Source organism: Gallinula chloropus (assembly GCF_964237585.1).
Source record: "Gallinula chloropus genome assembly, chromosome: 2".
In the NCBI taxonomy this organism is placed as follows: Eukaryota; Metazoa; Chordata; class Aves; order Gruiformes; family Rallidae; genus Gallinula; species Gallinula chloropus.
Window position 1 is genome coordinate 4,772,467 of NC_140086.1, and position 18,856 is coordinate 4,791,322.

The following is an 18,856-nucleotide window of genomic DNA, read 5'->3' on the forward strand; positions in this document are numbered from 1 at the left end:
TCCTGTTTTTCAAGATAGATCTTTAAAATAACAAGAAATTTTCCCCTTTCCTTGCTCTTACAGGCAGCACGGGCTCCATTGTGAAAGCTTCAAGGATTGTCACCTACAACACCATAGTGACCCCAGAGTACCCATCTATCTATTTTCTCATGAAAGGGGATTCTGTAGCTGATGGAGATTTATAAGTTGAAAACAGAAAAGATTTTCCATAGCTTGTCAACTTGGGGAAAAAAAACAGAGGGACAAAGACAGCTTGGGGCTTATAAGCTGTAAAAGAAACACTCAGCCCATCTGATTTTAAGTGCTTTAGACCTTATATCAATATTGTTCTTCCATCAGCTGGAAGGAGCGGGGGCAGGGAGGCGGGGGGGAGCATAGGAAAAGAGGCTCATCTACCCCAACAGCAAGAGAAATCTTTTGGAAACAACAACAAAACCACAGGCCTGGGTAATCCCTGTTAATAAAAACAAAGCTGTATCTCAGATTGTATGTACAAACTGGAATCAGGCAAATCTATTCCCGTGGTGCTGTGAGACCAAAGAGATATCAAAGTGGTCACAGAAGTATTTTGGAAGCTCCCCAAGTGCATCCTTTTGTCATCTTCTCATTTCACTTTTAATTTGAAGGAATCGAGCCCCAAGTCCCGTAACCCAGCTTGGATCTCCCACTCTGTTCCTCCTGTTATTTTAACTTTAGGCACAGCAGTCCTTTGAAAAAGTGCCCCGTTCCCACTGCCTGGGAGCTATGGGAAAAAGCTATCTTAGTCCTATCAGGAATGTGCCTCGCCTCTGCCCTGCGGTTGTGCTGCCTTCGGAGAAGCACCACAGAAGGACAGGCCACAGCGTTCCCTTGGAAGAGCTGGGGAAAGGAGGGGACAAGTGGATCAGGCTGTGCTGTCTCTTCATTGGAGGGAAGTTGGAGAGACCTGTTTTGGGGTTTTTTTCCTGCTTCTTGGGGATGGGAATGTTTTGGAGAGGTGGAAAGTTGAGGAGAACACGCGACGGGGCTTTGGAAAGGCCGTGCTCTATCAGCAGCTGGAGGCCAAGTGAGATGCTAGAGAGCACCACACAAAGTACTAGAAGCCCATACATTTGCAACTGAATCAAGACCTTTCTGAGTGGTTTCTGTTAAATATCTCTCCACAGGATATAATGGGAGCTCAGACACCCAGTACAGATGGATACAGAGACTCTGACATGTCTCCTTCTCTATCCAAAGCTGAATGCCACTCTGGAGCTCGTGAGATTAATTCCTACCCACATGGCCAAAGGGTTTCATGGGTATAGAGATGATGAAAATTACACAGCAAGGGTCAAGGGGGGAAGAGTAGGTTTTGTAGCTTGGGTTTGCTGCAGGACCTACATGACATAGTTCCTTGAAAGTTCATCTTTAAACCCAAACGTTCAATCCCTTTGAAAGTGGAAGAGGTTAAGCATGAGTCCACTGAGTAAATATTGATTCATGGTGTGAGCATCTAGTACTTTCCTTACAATCAGGAGGGGTATTAAGCTGGAGGATGCTACGTAATGAAAAGATACTGCTGGCATTCCCCAAATAGATGCCCTACCCATGGAAAACAATTGTCTGCCCCAGATTCCCTGACAGAGCTATAAGGGGTGAACAGGAGCGACATGCTGAGACATCAGGACACCCAGTCTCAGAAGATGAGTCTGTGTGTTAATTCAGTCTATGCAAACAGGGCCAAAATCTACTTGCCATCTCAAAAACATGGTCTTCTGCTACTTGTGCCATGTCCTCTATCCCACAGCCTCTGAAGTCTCCAACTATTGCCCCGCTTTTCATGCCAGTGTGGCTTAGAGATCCAACTGGGGCTCCATGAGCTACAGAAGTTCTGCCACCTTCTAAACCAATCAATCAATCAATACTCCCAAAGCCATCTCAAAACCCACTAAACACCCCTGTTTAAGCAACTGGTGCTTGACCATATCTGGCCAGCCTCTCATACACACAAATCCAGCATCTTCACCCAATTTGCAGGTTCAACCTTCAACATCTGTTTGTTGAGAGTCCAGAAATGGGCAGGTCTTCCTTCCCTTGGTGTCCCTTGCTCAATTCTCACTGACCTCAGAGGAGAGGGCCTCAGTGGTGGAGAATGCACAGAAGAGTGATGAGGAGGGAAATGAGGAAACAGCTTACCCAAAGCTCCTCTAATACATTGATATGGGCCCCTCCCCCTCAGCCTCAACCTCAAGCACATAAACCCTTATCAAAAAGTGAAACTGCCAGGGACATTGCACTGCACCTGATGTCCCTCCCCCAAATACCATCAGATGTGCAAAACATGGTTGTCTCCAGTCTGGAAACACGAGCCACCCTGAGAAAAGCTCTTCTCCCACTAGCTGTGATCGGATAGAGCTGGTTAATCCTTTTGCAAGGGTGCTAGGCCAGCTGCCAAGCCTGCCTGTGGGGAACCCATCCAAACCTGACTCATCCTCAAGCAATTCAGATTGTTCCCTTTAGTACTTTGGAAAAGGTTATCGGTCATTTTGCTTCAACCCCTACAATTCTATGATTCTATGATTCAGGCTGGAGCAGGATTGATGGATGAGAGAAAAAGGCAATGTGCATCACACTTGGCCTTCTTCAGAGAAGAGGACTTTGTGGAAGGCAAAGATGTGTGATTCAGGACTGACTAGTTGCTTGCCCTCCACAGAAATCCATTTTCCATGTGTGAAATGAAGGGGTTTGCACTCCTCTGTATGTTACTACCTCAGGAGATGACCTTGGGCAAGCCAAGAAAGGACCTCAAGAGATCATCGAGTCCAACCCCCAATATCACACTCTTCCAAAAACACATCCAAGATCATGCTGCTTTCTAGGCTCTGAAGAAATCTGCATGAGAACTCCTTATCTCTGCTGAACCACCAAGGCCAGGAGAGGAGAAGGTAAGCACAACTCACAGGTAGTCACCGCTTACTTCCATCTTCCTTTGGACCAAGCAGGTTCCTCATCAGCACGCTCTCAGATGGGTAGGGTCTCCTTTACTGGTCATACAGCCATGTCAATGTGTTGTCTGCTAATGTCAGGGCTGGTAAATAACTATAGAGACCCTGTAGGAGTCCCTCTTTGACTGATCCCACATCTGCCCTTGCAGGAACTCCAAGGACTGTTACACCTCAAGCCCTCCTGTTTTTTGTCCCTGTTTAAAAGGCAGTCCAGCAGCTGTTCAGATTCTGTGCATCCAGCATTTGATCTTTCCAGCCTGATTCACTTGCCAGATGCATTTCCTAAACTATCAGTCATAGGCAGGGAGCACAGATGTAGTTACAGCACTTTTAAGACCGAGAATATCTTGGAAGGGGATTTAGGAGTCCCTCTGACTGACTAATGAACTGAAACTAAGAACAAAAGAATAAAGAAGATCAGAACATCACTTGTAAATATGGACTTTCCAAATAGTGGGATATCAGAAGAGTCCTACTTAAATTGGAAACGACATAAAAAGTGGGTCATGGCAAATGTAACATAAATGAGAGGGCATGCTTACATTTCTGTGTCCTACCAAAGTGGTGAGAAATTACCTTGGAAGACCTCAGAACCAGAGGCCATTTCCAGTTACACAGCAGAGTGGCTGCACAACCCACATTTGTTCATCAACACTTGATATGGCTTTGCCTTAGAGCTGTGCTGGCAGCCAAAGATAATTAACAACATCACTTTTCCGTTAATCTGTAGCCCACACAGCCATTGGGTGCACTGAAGCAAAACAAAATGTTGCTGAGATCTACTTTTCCCCCCGTTTTCACATCCACTGCCCTTTGCCAAAAGCTCCCAAAGCCATCAATAGGAACAAATCAATAACAGGCCTGTAATCACTTCCAGGAATGACATGTGTGCCTGTTTCTAGTAAGCTCCCAAAGGAAAGACCTTGGCCTCGTTGCTGAAGCACACAGAAAGGCTTCACAGAGGACAAATTAACAAGTTATAAGATATGTCAGTGAACTAACTATCCCTTAAACATTTTACTGCTTTCTTTTGTGTTAATATCTCTTCTTGATGGGCTGGAGGCTGAAGGCAGCTTGTTGGGTGCTACCAGTTAGGTATGTGGATGGAGGGAGCTTGGCACTTTCTCTTTAGTGCACATCATCCAAGCTTGCACAGTGCAGCCCCTCCATTAGGCTGTCACAGGGAAGAAGATGGTAAAGTCAGAGACCAAGCACACATCAGAAAAGATGTGTTTTCTGGTCTGAGAAAGGTAATGACTTAAGGGACTGTGTCCTTAACAAAAACTGACTGGATGTAGCATTGCACTCATCTCCAACCAAGGGAAGTTGACGCTGTTGCAGCAAGGATGAGTCCTGCTACACCCACTATGACCTTCCTGCTTCCAAGGCAGATTTCTGACACCCCATGATCTGGCTGTAGACAAGGCTTAAAGGCTACTCTGTAGATATGAGTACCCCTGCTCATGGGAGGAGGAGAACTTGGCCATGAGCCACCTGATCCTTATGCAGAAGATGAATGACAATCATTTGGTATCCAGCTCAGGTTTTGGGTTGGTTGGGGGTTTTTTTTCACTAATCGTTTTGGGAAACTCTCTTACCCAAACGTACTATTCTGGAGAAGCAAAAGAAAAGCTACAACATTTCATGCAAAGACACATCAAGTCCTGTGACAGCACCTGTATTCATGAGACATAGCCCACCATAACTTATGTTGACAGTCTTGCCTAGATGCTGAAGATCCAAAGGCAGAACTCCCACTGATTTCAACAGGGATAGAATTAGCTACACAAGATTAATTGCTTTGATTGTATCACCTGATTTAGCCTGGAGAAGAGGATGCTGAGGGGACACCACCTACAATTACCAGAAGGGAGGTTGTAGAGAAGTGGGTGATGGTCTCTTCAGCCAGGTGACAGGAGATGGGACAAGGGGAAATAGCACAAAGCTGCACCAGGGCAGGGTCAGATTAGATATTAGGAGAAAATTCTTCACTGAAAGAGTTGTGAGGGCCTGGAACAGGCTGCCCAGGGGGGGAGTTGAGTCATCATCCCTGGATGTGTTTAAAAAAAGGGTAGATGAAGTACTTAGGGATATGGTTTAGCTTAGGACAGGAACAGTTAGACTTGATGATCTTAAAGGTCTTTTCCAACCTTGTGATTCTGTGTGATTCTGTGATTAATGTACAAATTGTTTACAATGTTATTCATCAGAAAGGTGAGATGCCCAGGAGTCTACCTAACACCAAGTTAACAAAGTCAACAGCAAGTTGACTTTGACCCAATAAAGTCCTGGCCATTCCTCCACTGGCTGTACAACTTTGCATAAAACAACTGTGTTATTTTCTTCCAAACAGCTCATTCCAGCCACAAATCTTTGAGTTCACAACACCCATAGAGCAAACTGGCCAAGAGACAGCAAGGACATCTTTAATGAGAGCAGGGCAGGACTTGAGTAAGTGAAATTAAAGAGAATAGCTACTTTCTTCCTCCTTTTCTGCTCTGGGATAAATGGATCCCTCTAATGTCAAAGTTCATGTCTTACCAGTGATGGGCAGCACTGATTACATACCCACACATGAAATACATGTTATCTGGCAAACTCACTTTGAACAGTTAAAGTGCAAGTGCACAAATGGCAATCTTTGCATCGAACTGATGCTCCCATAATTCACAGCTTATGATAACTCTTGCCAAACTTGGAGCTGGTGTTGGCATTGCTGCTATGCTGCGGGGCACTCACCCTGTTGTGGTACAAGAACAGGAGCAGGTGGTTCCCTAAAGAATCCAACCTCCTCCATCAAAGGTTAAACCATGGAAAATTCCCAAGTACCAGCTTATGTGCCATTTGCAATTCAGGCAGTTAGTTATGTGTGTCCTTCTCTGACCAAGTGAGCTAGGATCTATGTGAGTTGTCGTGTTGACTAAGAAAGTTAAGCCTTAAGGGCTCAGAAGGCTGGGGCACTGAGCATTAAAATCACTGTGCTTTGCCAGTGTGTCTGAGACACTTTGGGCAGTACAAGATCTTGCTGTTGAGTTTTTATTTTTAATCTTAATTTTAACCAGAATGGAAGAGCAAGATGATGGAAGAAATGTAGTAAGGGTATTTGAAATGGGTATGGAATTTTACATGGGACAGAGTTCCCAGAAATAGCTCCAAAACAGACTGTTTTAAAAAAATTTGAAATAGCAGATTTTATTGGTGTTAGAAGGGTGATTTCTCAGGGCTTTGTTTACTGTGGCAAGCCTGGAAGGGAGGGAACATGTACTCCTACAAAACAGAAAGCAGGAGACATGCCATTACACACCCAGACAGCGCACAAGACCGGGCTGCTCCACCATATATTCTGTTTTGCTAGTGGCATTGCAGCCCTGTATGTGAGTATGGAAAATGTTTTTATAGATACAAAGACTCGTGGAGATTTGCTTGGTTCACAGGCTTACTGCTTTGAGAAGAGGAAGGGTAAAGGTGCAGATTGGTTGGAATCTGCTTCTTCATTTGGTCACTGAGAAAGGAAAAAAAATGGGTAAATGGTGCCACATGTTCATTTTCTAAGTAAAATACTTGGATGTGGTTTCACTTATCCCCAGGTCTGGTCTGATACCTAAATATCTGCAAAATGGGAATCATAGAATCATAGAATGGCATGGATTGAAAGGGACCCCAAGGATCATAGAGTTCTAACCCCCCTGACACAGGCAGAGACACCAACCTCCAGCCTGGATCTACACAAGGTTGCCCAGGGCCCCATCCAACCTGGCCCTGAACACCTCCAGGGATGGGGCATCCACCACCTTTCTGGGCAGCCTGTTCCAGCACCTCACCACTCTCTCTGTAAAAATCTTCCCCCAATATCTAATCTAAACCTTCCCTCCTTTAGTTTTAATCCATTCCCCCTTGTCCTTAAGCTCTTAGTAATACGAGCTCAGCCTGAGTTCCCACCATCCTCCCCCTGAAGCCCCTTTTGCAGAGGTCCATGAGCAGCCTCTGAACGCAACCTTCAGCTCCGGCGCAAGTGCCCTGCGAGAAATAGTCCTGGCAGGGCCCCAAATGAACCATTATGACTTTATGAGCCATTGTTTCCCTTCTTGATGGGCCAGCTCTCATTCACAAAAAGCTGCTTTCACAAGGCAGAGAGGAAAAAACACATTTGGAAACCCAGCCGTGAGGCCCTGCATGGCTGGGGCACCATGGGAGTGTTGTGAGAACCCAGCTGTTACTCAGTCTCGACACGGACGGTGTTGGAACATCATACACAGATCTGCTCACTGGCTGCTTCAGTCCCTGTAAACTTTGCTGTGGAGCTTTCTCCACAGGGCTAATGGTTGTGGAAGCACTGCAGCTAAAGGATCTCTAAGCAGTTTCTCTTGCCTTCCCTCCTGCCAACACACACCCCACGGATCACATGGATCACATTGCTCAAGGGCTTACGTGAAGGTGAAAGATGCTGAAACAGAATTGTGTACTGATTTGGGTTGGAAGGGACCTCAAAGATCATCTAGTTTCAGCCCCCTGCCATGGGCTGGGACACCCTCCTCTAGACCAGGTTGCCCTAAGCCACATCCCACCTGGCCTTGAACACTGCCAGGGAGAGGCACCCACAGCTTCTCCCGACAACCTGTTCCAGTGTCTCACCACCCTCACAAAGAAGAATTTCTTCCTAATGTCTAATCTAAATCTACCTTCTTTCAGCTTAAACCAATTACCCCTTGTCCAATCACTACATCCCCTATACATAGTCCCTCTCCAGCTTTCCCATAGGCCCTTCAGGTACTGGAAGGCTGCAATAAGGTTTCCCTGGAGTCTTTACTTCTCCAGAGTGAACAACTCCCTCAGCCTGTCTTCATTGGAGAGGTGCTCCATGCCTCTGCCCATCCTCATGGCCTCCTCTTAACTCCCTCCAACACCTCCATGTCCTTCTTATGTTGGAGGCCCCAGAGCTGGATGCAGTACCCCAGAAGGGGTCTCTGAAATGTGACCTGTTTCATCCCTCAACTGATCATCTGGACAAGCGACAAGACCACTGGCCACCCAAGCTTGGGAGAGGCTGCTGGGGCTCAATTAGGTTGTGTACTTGGCAGCCACTTTGAGCTATTGGAATTGTCCTCCCACACCCAGTAGAGGCATGTGGGACTCCATGCAATTAAGTAGCAAGCAGAGGCTGAATTAGCACCTCTAAAATGGCATCTGTGTGTACGCATCAGACTCAAGACCTTCTTGGCTTGTGACTGAGTCTCTGTCTAGAGTACAGTGAAACACCAGCTACATTTGCACACCCAGAGGACAGGAAACACTTAGGAGTCTTCACATCAGACTGAATCCAGCTGTCTGTGCTATGACAAGGTCAGATGTCTAGTGATGTCTGAGATGATTTAGTGAAACCTACACTCCTCACAGGGCTGGGAGACAAGACACAGGATGTCCTGGAGACCTATGAGCTCAGGGACTATGCTTCTCAAGTGGGACCAGACACCTTCATACAGACAGCTTGAGTCCAGCCCCGAGCTTCCCTTCTCTGCCTCCTGCACTAAGCCAAGCCATGCAGATGTGTGCCACTCAGGGACTGGTGTGTTCTCCTGTGCTGAGTGACAGGGACTTTTTTATTCTGGCAGCATGAAGTGCTGAACCTTTATTGGACTCTACCTCTTCATCTTCACTTTTGGAGAGTCCTCTGCTGTTCCTGGAGTGATGCAGATTTGCCTGCCTGCAGAGGTGGTTTGGAAGCAGATGTTGGAGCAAAAAGATCCGATCCTGCTCTCACCCTCCCCAGGATACCTTGGCTGTTTGTGTCATCAAAGCACAGAGCCATGCTCCTACAGCCTCCAAGCATTGGGAGCTGCAGGGGATGTTTTTTTCCCACCCTAGAAAGCTCCCCAGGTATGTGCCAAGCTAAAATCTACACTGTTCCACAGCTGCTCTGTGTTCCTCTACACAGCATGGACTTGGAAAGCCAGTGCATAAGCTCACCTGAAGGCTCCCCAAGAGCTTGAAGCTTTATGAGTCTGACCCTGCCTGGGGTCCCTGCTCTGGGAGAAAGGGGAATCTGAGAAAAGCAGCATCTTGCTTGGTGCTATGAGTGTCTGAATACACACTTGTATTAGGATGAATGACATCCTAAGGGCAAGGAGTAGCTAAGTCTGGAGAGCTCCTGTTCAGTATTGAAGAAGAAAACATCACTCAGGCTGCAGCCACCCAGCAGTCGGCCTGAGGGTCTCCATCTCCATGGAGGCTTTGAAAACCTACAGCCTCTCCACCTCAAGCACAGGTCTCTAAAACTGTGATCCACCAGTTTACAGTCCTCCACCACCTATATTAGGTACACTAGAGCCTGAAGTTCCCAATGTGTCCAGGGGATTTTTTGCCAGTCTTTTTTACTGGGAGCTGGAAGATACCTGCTCAAGACTGGAAGTACCTGTGTTTTCAGATCTGTTCTGTTCACCAAATCCATTTCACCACTGAGCTTTTGCTGAGATCAGAAATAGTTCAGCCCAGGAAGCAACATCAGCATCACCAGCCCTATGTAAGAACCACCAAAGGATGAAGACATCCTTATTCAGATTTTTACATCCAATATTCTCGGAGACTGACTCAAAATAGGGAGACAACTAATTTTTCTCATTGAAAATCTCCCAGTTGAAGTCCCTGCTGCACACAGAAGGATTCAGATGCACATCACCTGATTCTCAGTTACGAAGTTGTAATATCCAGAGATGAGGAGCCTGTATTCACCTCTGTAGAAGATCTTTCGGTTTCCACAGGGACACCTTCCCCACACAGGAATTATTGTATTATTGTGCAGATACATAGCCAGGGTCATGGAAAAGATGCCATGGAAGTCCCTGCTTTAATGAACATTAAGATATTTTTAAGAAATCAGACCCTGAATATACTCCTCCAGAGCTAACAGAGGAAGTTAACTGCAACACAGGTCTCCAGCCAGAGAAGAGACCCCAAATCTGTGCCATCACCAGGTCTTATCACCACCCAAGGACTGACTAGGTTTTTCATTCAAAACAAGATCTCTGAATAAATGGCTGTTAAGTCCCTTCAGCTGCATGTAATCTGTGCAATAGCTAATAGGCCTCATTCCTGAGACATGTCTGAGAGCCCTCACCAGGATATACCACAATCCCCTTTCAATCCAACACCTTCATGATCATAACATCTCCCTGAACAATGTTTCACACCCCTCAAAAGCTGTGAAAAGCTGTAAAAGTCCCTACTGGGTAAATGAAGAGTTAATGTTCCTGCTACCTGGGAGGTTATCACTACAATGGGACTCCTGTCCAAGAATGATGGTTTATGGGCACAGCTCCACTGTGATGGTTTCTTCAGGGCTTGTTGGTCTGCCTTCTTCTGTTGAGGAGGCTTATTTGCAGTAAAAAATCTATAAATAGTCTGATAGATTAGAAGAAATGAAAAAGGGCCACTGCTGGGTCATTTAATGTATAGACAAATACATATTCACTTCATCTGCCATGTAAACCTCAAGTGCTCAAGTTTATCATTCACTGCCAAAAATGCTATTACAGCAGCTTGAGATTTCAAAGACAGTTTTATTCCTGTTTCTGACTGACCTTTGGATGGATTTTTTAACTCGGAAAAAGAAGCAAAAAAGTTTTATGTGCTCTGAAACGGAGCTTAGGAGGTTTAACACATTTCTAAGTATAGGCATGGTGATTTACAAGGACATCTTTTTCTGGTTTTTATAAGACTCTGTCTTTCTTCAGGCATGAACAATGTATTGGTTCTGACAAGGACGCCGGGAATCTTTGAGTCTTTAGCATTATTTATGACGGAGAGTGTGTGATCCAATGGCCAAGAAATTGGACTTACTACTTGGCTCTGCCATGCATATGCTGAACAACCCAAGAGCTTTCCCTTCCTGTGTCTCTTCTTCTCTGCAGTGATGGTACACTGTGGTCAAAAATTATTATCTCACTATTGGTACCAGATGAGATTTCCTTGTCAATAATCCCTGCTCCCTGCAAGGTTTTAGTAGTAGTTTCCAAGGGAAACATCAACCCAATTACATCAACATCATAGGTGTTTGGGGATGTTTATGGGTGCTGGTGCCTGGATTCATGCAGACTAATCTCAAGGCTTGCTCATAAGAGTTTACAATGAATGGTTTGCATCAAGGTATCATACAGATGGGCAATGGCTTCAAGCTGGGGCACAGGGAGTTCCACACCAATATGGGGAAGAACTTTTTCACAGTGAGGGTGAGGGAGCCCTGGGACAGGCTGCCCAGGGGGTGTGGAGTCTCCTTCTCTGGAGATATTCAAGACCTTTCTGGATGCCGACCTGTGTGACCTGTCCTAGGGACCCTGCTTTGCCAGGGGGGTTGGACCTGATGACCTCTGGAGGTCTTTTCCAACCCCTTCAATTCTGTGAATCTGTGATTCTGTAATACCAGATGACAGATCAGTTGTGTTAAGAGCTGGATAAATGCATCATAGAAAGGTGATCCATGACCAAGACAGGTTTAATTGTGATTGTGCAACAGCACTGGGGGAAACTCCATATTTGCTCTTACCTGAGGCTCTAAAATTTAGTGCTCAAACGTTTGCATCACACGGCTCAAGTGAATGAGCACTCACACACCTAATAGAAAACCATCAGCATTTAGGGCAGGAAAGCCTTATGTTGGAATTCCTGGAAGTTGTTTGGCCTTGCAAAGAAATCTGGCTTTGCTCCCAGCCAGAAAGAAGCCCTAAACATAGGTGTGATTTATCTGCTGTGAATAATTCAGTATTAATGATTGCACTCACAGGTTCCACTTTCTGACTGTGTTCTCCAAATCCCTTGCCAAAACCAGACCTTTACATGCCCAGAAAACGTCCAATGCAAAGGGTTGCACAGGGATGGGGGTGGATGTGATGATCCATGTGATGATTGCACATGTTGCAGCAAAAATCCTAGGATAAAACCTGACAGAGGAGGATCTCCACAGGAGACAAGTACTCTCCAACCATACAAGGCTCTAGGGAGAGGTGATTTATTCAGGTCCTTGAACTTGACCACTAGATACTGCAACCTGTAAGCCTGGAAAAGGCTGCTACATGTTCATAGACAGGCATGTTCAGGTGCACAGCCCACAGAGCCCCACATCTGGAAGGCCATCCTTTGAGATGGTAAAAACAACTCAAACTGTCATCTCCCTATTCCCTTGGAGACAGACACTGGCCCTGGCCTGGGCACAGAAGCAGCAGAACTGGGCAGCTGTGTCCATGTGGCATTGGGTAGGGGCATTAGACCTCCCTCAGTCCCTCAGCATCCCCTCTCCTTTTGAACCAGTGCTCAGGTACAAACAGTTGCCAAAGGTGGGGGAAAGCAGGGCTTGTGCTCCCAGTCAGGGTGCTGGTGCAGGTAGAAAAGGAGGTCTCTGTGAGGGTCAGGCCTCCAGTGTACCCACATCCAGGTGATGATCTACACCCAGGGTCAATGCAGGCTCCATAAGCACCCCTTCTTTCAGCATTAGCCCTTAAAGCCTCCCACCGCTGGCTGCCCACATCCCGAAAACTCATCTCCAGATCATCCCCACTCGTCTCCCTTTCCGACCCCTCCCCTCCACCCTGAAGACATCCTTTTACCAAAACGAGACGTGGAGGCTAGAAAAAGACACTGACGTCAATGTAAAAGTAAACCAAAGAGGTCTGGTTCCTGTATCATCACTGAGCACCGGGCTGAGCACTGGGGAGCGAACACACGGTCACTCGGTCGAGGAATCTGGGAGCTGGCTCAGGGATCAGCAGCTGAAGCTTCTCATTCAGGCTCTGTAAGTACTGGCTGCAGCATGCTTTGGGCTGGGAAAGGAGGGCAGGCAGCAAGAGGGGAGAGGGAGGGAGCTTCACCAGCTGCAGCTGTGGAAGGCAACGTGCTCTGGTCCCAGCTGGACTGACAGATCGGAGGCTTGTGGACAGGAATGGGAGTCCTCGCGAGCCGGGTCGGTAGCGAAGCACATGGGTTTGGATGTGGTTTGGCTCCATGCTGGTGGGAACAAGGTGGGAGAAAGGGTCTCCTACACTAAGTGCTGCAGGGATAGAGGAGGTTTAGAGCAGGTGAGAAGGAAGGGAATGTCTCATTGAGGGAAACGGGGGTGTTTCTAGATGCTGAACTGATCCATTCGGATGCTGAAGTGCATTTGTCCTGACTATTATCTGTGTCTGTGACATGCATGTGAGGACACATGAATGTCTATGCATAAAAAGCAGGCTGCAGGCAGAGCTGTCTGAAGGATTTTGCACAAAGCCTTGAGTATTTCTGGTTTACCTCCACAGGCTGCACTCAGTCAAGTAACAGCTACACATGTAGATAATGCACCATGCCAGCCTCCCTGTACTGTGATGCAGAGCTAGACACAAGGCTTTTAGGCTCAGGTTATGAAACAGTGGTCTGAGGGGGCTCAAAATGAAGTTTGTAATATGTGTTTGGAGAGAAGAAAACTTTCCCCAGGGAAATGGTATGGAAATGTCTTTATTTGGGGAGCTGTGTGGATGGGGGAAGCAGCTGGGCCAGAGCTGGGCTGAGTGAGAGGGATGAATGGCCCCATTAGCCGCATCGGCAATTTGGTGCCAGCTGAGTCATGTCCGACCCCAGCACATCACATAGAGAGCATCCCTCATCGTTTACACAAACTATACTCAGTGGCAGAGTGTGATGAATTGGCAACTTGGCCCTTTGGACTTAGTTCAGCTGTGTTTTGGTAGCATGAGGCACCTCTTCTTCTAACAGTTTTCACATGTCAGGGCCAATTTCTCTTCTTCAGCAGAAAGCCAGCTCTCTTCCTGAAACTGCAGCTCCTTCAGCAAAGCTGTAACACCCCCCCATTCATCAATGAAAGAGAGTGGGCATACAAATTTAATCCCTATTACATGTGCATGACAATCCCAATTGAAAATCACAGGGGCAGATGCCTCCATTGCCCATGATTAGATGCAGTGCTGCATTTCAGGTCACTCTGTAAAGCCCTGAGTGGACAAAAGCTGGGCAGCCACAAAAATAAGGAGGCAGAAATGCCCACCACCTCCATGTTGTAGCATTTGCTGGCACAAATAAGGCCAGAAGCCTGCCTTTGGTGGAAAACTCTTTACTATAATGCTCTTTGTGCAGAGAAATCTCTGAGAACCCACAATCAGAATGAAAATCTCTTTCTTCCCTCCTCCTTTCTTAGAAGGACATGTAGCAACTTAGCAATGCAATTGAGCTGCTGTGTTATTAATCAATCGATTTCAGCACAATTTGCTTCACTCTGCTTGAGCCTTCTTCCCCATCTCCCTAGTGTGCTGAGACAAAACACAGGCAGGGAGCCATTTGTTCCCTCCCCACATACCGTGAAGGTGTCAAAATCAGCCTACGACTCTTCCCTCCCCTGTTTTGAACAAGGAGGCAAAGGCCAAGGAAGGAATTGTACATGAAACATCTCTCACAGCACGTTCTCCCCAAGGCAGAGCAAGAGGAATGGGGGAGGCTGCTGAACAGAGCTATAAATCCCACCACACACACGTACAACATCGTTGCAGCTCTGCTCCCCCTTACGTGCATCATGCCCTGGGGATGACGTGGTTCCCACAGGGATGCAGGCTGTCCTGCCCCTACGTCCCCTTTCAGGGGGGAAAGACCAAACCATACACTCCAGCTTGTCAGACAGGCTGTGGGATTTTGGCTGCCTGCATTTTAGCAGTCTGGAGGCACGTAAACAGCAATGTTTAGCAGGCAGGTGCTCAGCACATCAGGGGGAAACCTCACCCTTAAAGGAGATGTGAGTTCTGACATCTAAACACAGAGACGTCCAAATTCCTGAGCCCTCTTTAAAACCAGAGCCAAAAATCCCCCGTGGGAGTAAGGCTCTAACAAACACACAAAGCCCACATTGTTTGGACTTTCCTTTCCACCACGGATTGTTATAGCAGGTTTCTATAAATGCTCAGTTGCTAAGTTTAGGGGGAGGAGAGACAATACATTCCCTAAGCGTGCCCTTTAACAAACCTCCTGTGACATGGAAGGTAAAGTCTACGGCCCCTTCTGAGGAATGTCTGCTGCTTCTTAGCAAGATTTCCATCCCTTCTTGCTCTCTTTTGCCTCCCCTCCAGTTTTCCTACTTCCTCTCAGCCGTAGATTTTGCTCCTGCTCAAAATGACTGATTAAGGATGGCTGAGCAGGGAAGCATTTCCCATACAGTAATTCCTATAGAGCCCAGCTAGGCATGAGAAAATCCAGAGACAGGTTGTGCTGAGGTGAAGGGTGAATCAGGGGAATGGAAAAGTGAAGCCCACAGTCAGAGCACAGTGGGTCAGTAAAGCTGTGTGGGTCAGAAGGGATTAGTCTGAGCTGGCTGTGACACCCAAAGAAATGATGTCACCCGTCAGGATGACACTAACCAGGGATGCTGTTGTTCAACCTCAGCATGATATTTACTGGGATCGATAGACCATTAGGGTACAGGCACAGAGGAACTGAATTCTTTATGGCCTCTTATGCAAAATCCATAAAGGATGTGCATCTCATCTATCAGCCTGAAAAGCACCACTACAGCCATTATCACACAGCAGTGAGGATGACTTTTTCCATGCTGCCACAGAAAAAGATTCTCTGTCAAATGTCCTCTCCTCTTCATGACACCAGCCACCTTCTCTACAAATAACTATCAAAAAGATGGGGTTCTGGGAAAGGCCCCTAAAGCTACCACACATGGTGTATGGGTCTCGGTGGGGTAGCCCAGTAGACAGCTCCCCATCCTTGTATGCAGTGAGGTTGTCAGTCCTCTCTATGGGACGACTGGAGAGATGGATTGGGGTCTCTTTGGGGTGCTGCCCCATAGTAGAGCTGTCACAGGTAGGCTGTGGCCTCATGGATGAGACTGGGGATGCTGTGGAGGTCACCCCAAATTCTGTTTGATGCGAAGAGTAGCTTGTTCACCACAGGTAGGCATTGCCATGGTGAAATGGTGCTGAGCTCTGAGCACACAGACCCACAGAGAGTCCACATCAGGTATTTGTAACCCACCCTGGTCCTGTCAGAGTGACGAACCCAGGGGGAGAGGACACTGAGACAAGCTCAGCAGGGTGGCCAACTTCTTTTACAATATGAAAAAGGCATTTCTAGCATTCAGGTGCACAGTTCAGGAAATTGCTGGTGGACAGCTTACATGGCAGAATGGTAGACATGGACCTCTACTGCACAGAGCCCATACTGTGCAGCCAGACACTCCACTCTGGGGGTGTGTAAGCACCATCTTGCTGGTTTGCCAACTCTCCAGGAGCTCCAGGCTGGACTGGTGTTAGGGACACAGACTTGCTGGAGCAAACCATCGAGGGACAGGGATTTGTAATACACCAATAGCTTCACTTTGTGCACTGTTGTGCAAGGTAGGTTGAGCAGATGCTTGCCAAAGGAGTCCAAGACTGAGTCATGGAGCAGGGTTGCTTGGAGCAGCATTGTAGAAGGTACAGCCTTGGGAAACGTGCTGCCCCCAGGCTACCCCATCTGTGACCTCCCTCAGTGCTGGGAGTAAGTGCATAGATATTTTCCACCTCTGTCTCAGCCACACAGATTCAGGTCAGCAGCACAAAGAGAGCCAGTTGTCACATCCCCCCGTTGCATGAAGCCACCATAAAGTTCACTCTGACCACCTCAAAGGATACCCAGGACTGAAATAGCAAGGGACAGACGTCAGGAATCAGTCACTGGCAGGAGAGGGAAAGGAAGGGGAGTCATGCTGCCTCTGGCCCCTGCCTAGATTAGGTCTGTCTCATACCAGGGCTGTTGATCTCCCACTCACCACAGTATTAAATTCACCCAGAGAATCAGAGCTAGTAAGATGCTAACAGTAAGAGATTCCAACAGTATGATTCCTCACAAGCAGCTTACCTAGGGAAGTGCATGATTATTTTAAACTCCCTGATTTATTAATATACTCTGGATCGCTCAAGCCACTAATTCTTGCCCAAGGGAGTTTAGCAGAGGAGCTCAGCATCTTGACTCACAGTATTGGGACTGATATATGACTAGCTGTGATCAGATGGCATATCTAAAAATACAGAGCCTGCGGTTTATTTTTCTTGGAAAATGGAAAGACACCCAAAGAAGCACAGCCCAGTTTAGCAACCACAGCAGGCTGGATTTTTGCTTTAAAGAAGCCAGTAGAAGTTGCCCAGAAGAAGATACAGCTTAGGTTGTGTTACAGCCGTGGGATTAACCAGCAGCTCCAGCACCATGGGGGTAACCTCTGCCTGCCTGGGCTGCTGCTGTGGCTTTAACTATGTATTACAGAGGTCAGGATTGCACATCCATGGCCTAGAAGACACAAGCAATGGGATTCCTCTTAATCAAAGGAGGTCTCTGAACTGGGACCGCAGCAAACTGGGCATGGTCATTTAGTATGGGCTTGTATTAGTGAACTAAGCCCTGTGAGATGACCCCTCCTTGTACCATTCCCAGGGAAGCTGCCTCAGACATCTCTGGGCCTGTTATCAGGTCTGCCTTCAGTCATCTCTTCTCTAGACTAAACAAGCTCAGTTCTGCTGCTCTGTCCTGGTGGGTCGTGTTTGCTGGACCTCAGGTCATTCCTGCTGCTTTGCTTTGCACTTTTTCCAAGGCAGAGACATGTGCCCCTTTCCCTAGAGCATTTAACACCATTTGTTACATCTAATACTGCTTGTGTAGAAAAGAATCCCATCAGATGAGGCAAAAAGCATGTCAAATAGCACCCTGCAGCACCTCCTAGCACAATGATGACTGAAGGAACTGATGAAGTTACTGAAATGAATAATTCAGCAGTGGCAGGTTAAGCTTTTGCTTCTGATAAAAAAAAATTGCATTGAGGCCATGAACTCAAACTGGAGTAGAGCCTTGGTCTTCCCTCCATCATACTATCCATTGCACTCAGTGAGGTCAAGGCCTCCTTGATAACCAGCAGTGACAATCTGTTCCCATGACCTCATCCCAGGCAAAAAAAAAAATATCCCCCACCAGGATTTCTGAACCATCGTGTTTTCACCTGATTCAGGTCCACAGCAGGTTCCCTCTGCCCCCTGTGAGAGACAAAAGGATCTGAGGTCTTATAGGAAAACCCACCACCACCACAAACAGTGCCTGCTGGATTGTGCTGCCCACCCATTTGTATTCAAAAGGAAATAAATTATTCTGGCATTGTGATTTACAGCAAGAAGCTCCTTTAAATCACACATATGATTCCCTCCCTGAAAATTTCCCAGGGTATGTCTGCACTTTGATCTTAGAGGGGCTGTTTCAATGGTTGGGAAACTGAGGCACATCCCCAGAAAGTGGCTCTTTGTCCCCAATGAGACCCCTTATGCAGAGCTTGCCACCGGAGCAGGGACTGCCTGCCTGCAGCAACAGGAGATGTATTTCCAAGCAGCTGAAAGCACAAAGGAAAACACCCCCTCCAAAATAACAGGCAAAAAAAAAAATATATAAATCAGCAAATTTTACCATCTTCTTCCAGAGGCAGCAGTTTCAGGACTCGTTTGTAACTAGAGAGAAGCTGAGGGGGCTTTTTTACTGGTGGTGGTTTGTTGGGTTTGTTTTTTTTTTTTTTCAAATGGGGCCCTTTCTTCTTGCTCATGCAGGGTTTTTCATCACTGTGGCATTTCCTATGATAATCCATCAGATTTATGCTGCCCTGTTCCAGATCAGAGCATCGCTGAGCTCTGTGCATGTCTAACAAAAGACAGCCCTGACCTGAGCTGTTCCTGCGCTCTTTACAAACCAGGCAAACAAAGGGGAAGGGAGAGGAGGATCAGCATGTTTGCAGAGAGCAGGGAGGGGGTGGATGTCTTTCTCTAAAGTCAGTTTAGCAGTGTGGGTCCAAAGGCCAGATTTTCTGAGTTGGAGGCGTCCTTCCTCCCAGGCTAAATTGCTCCTACAGC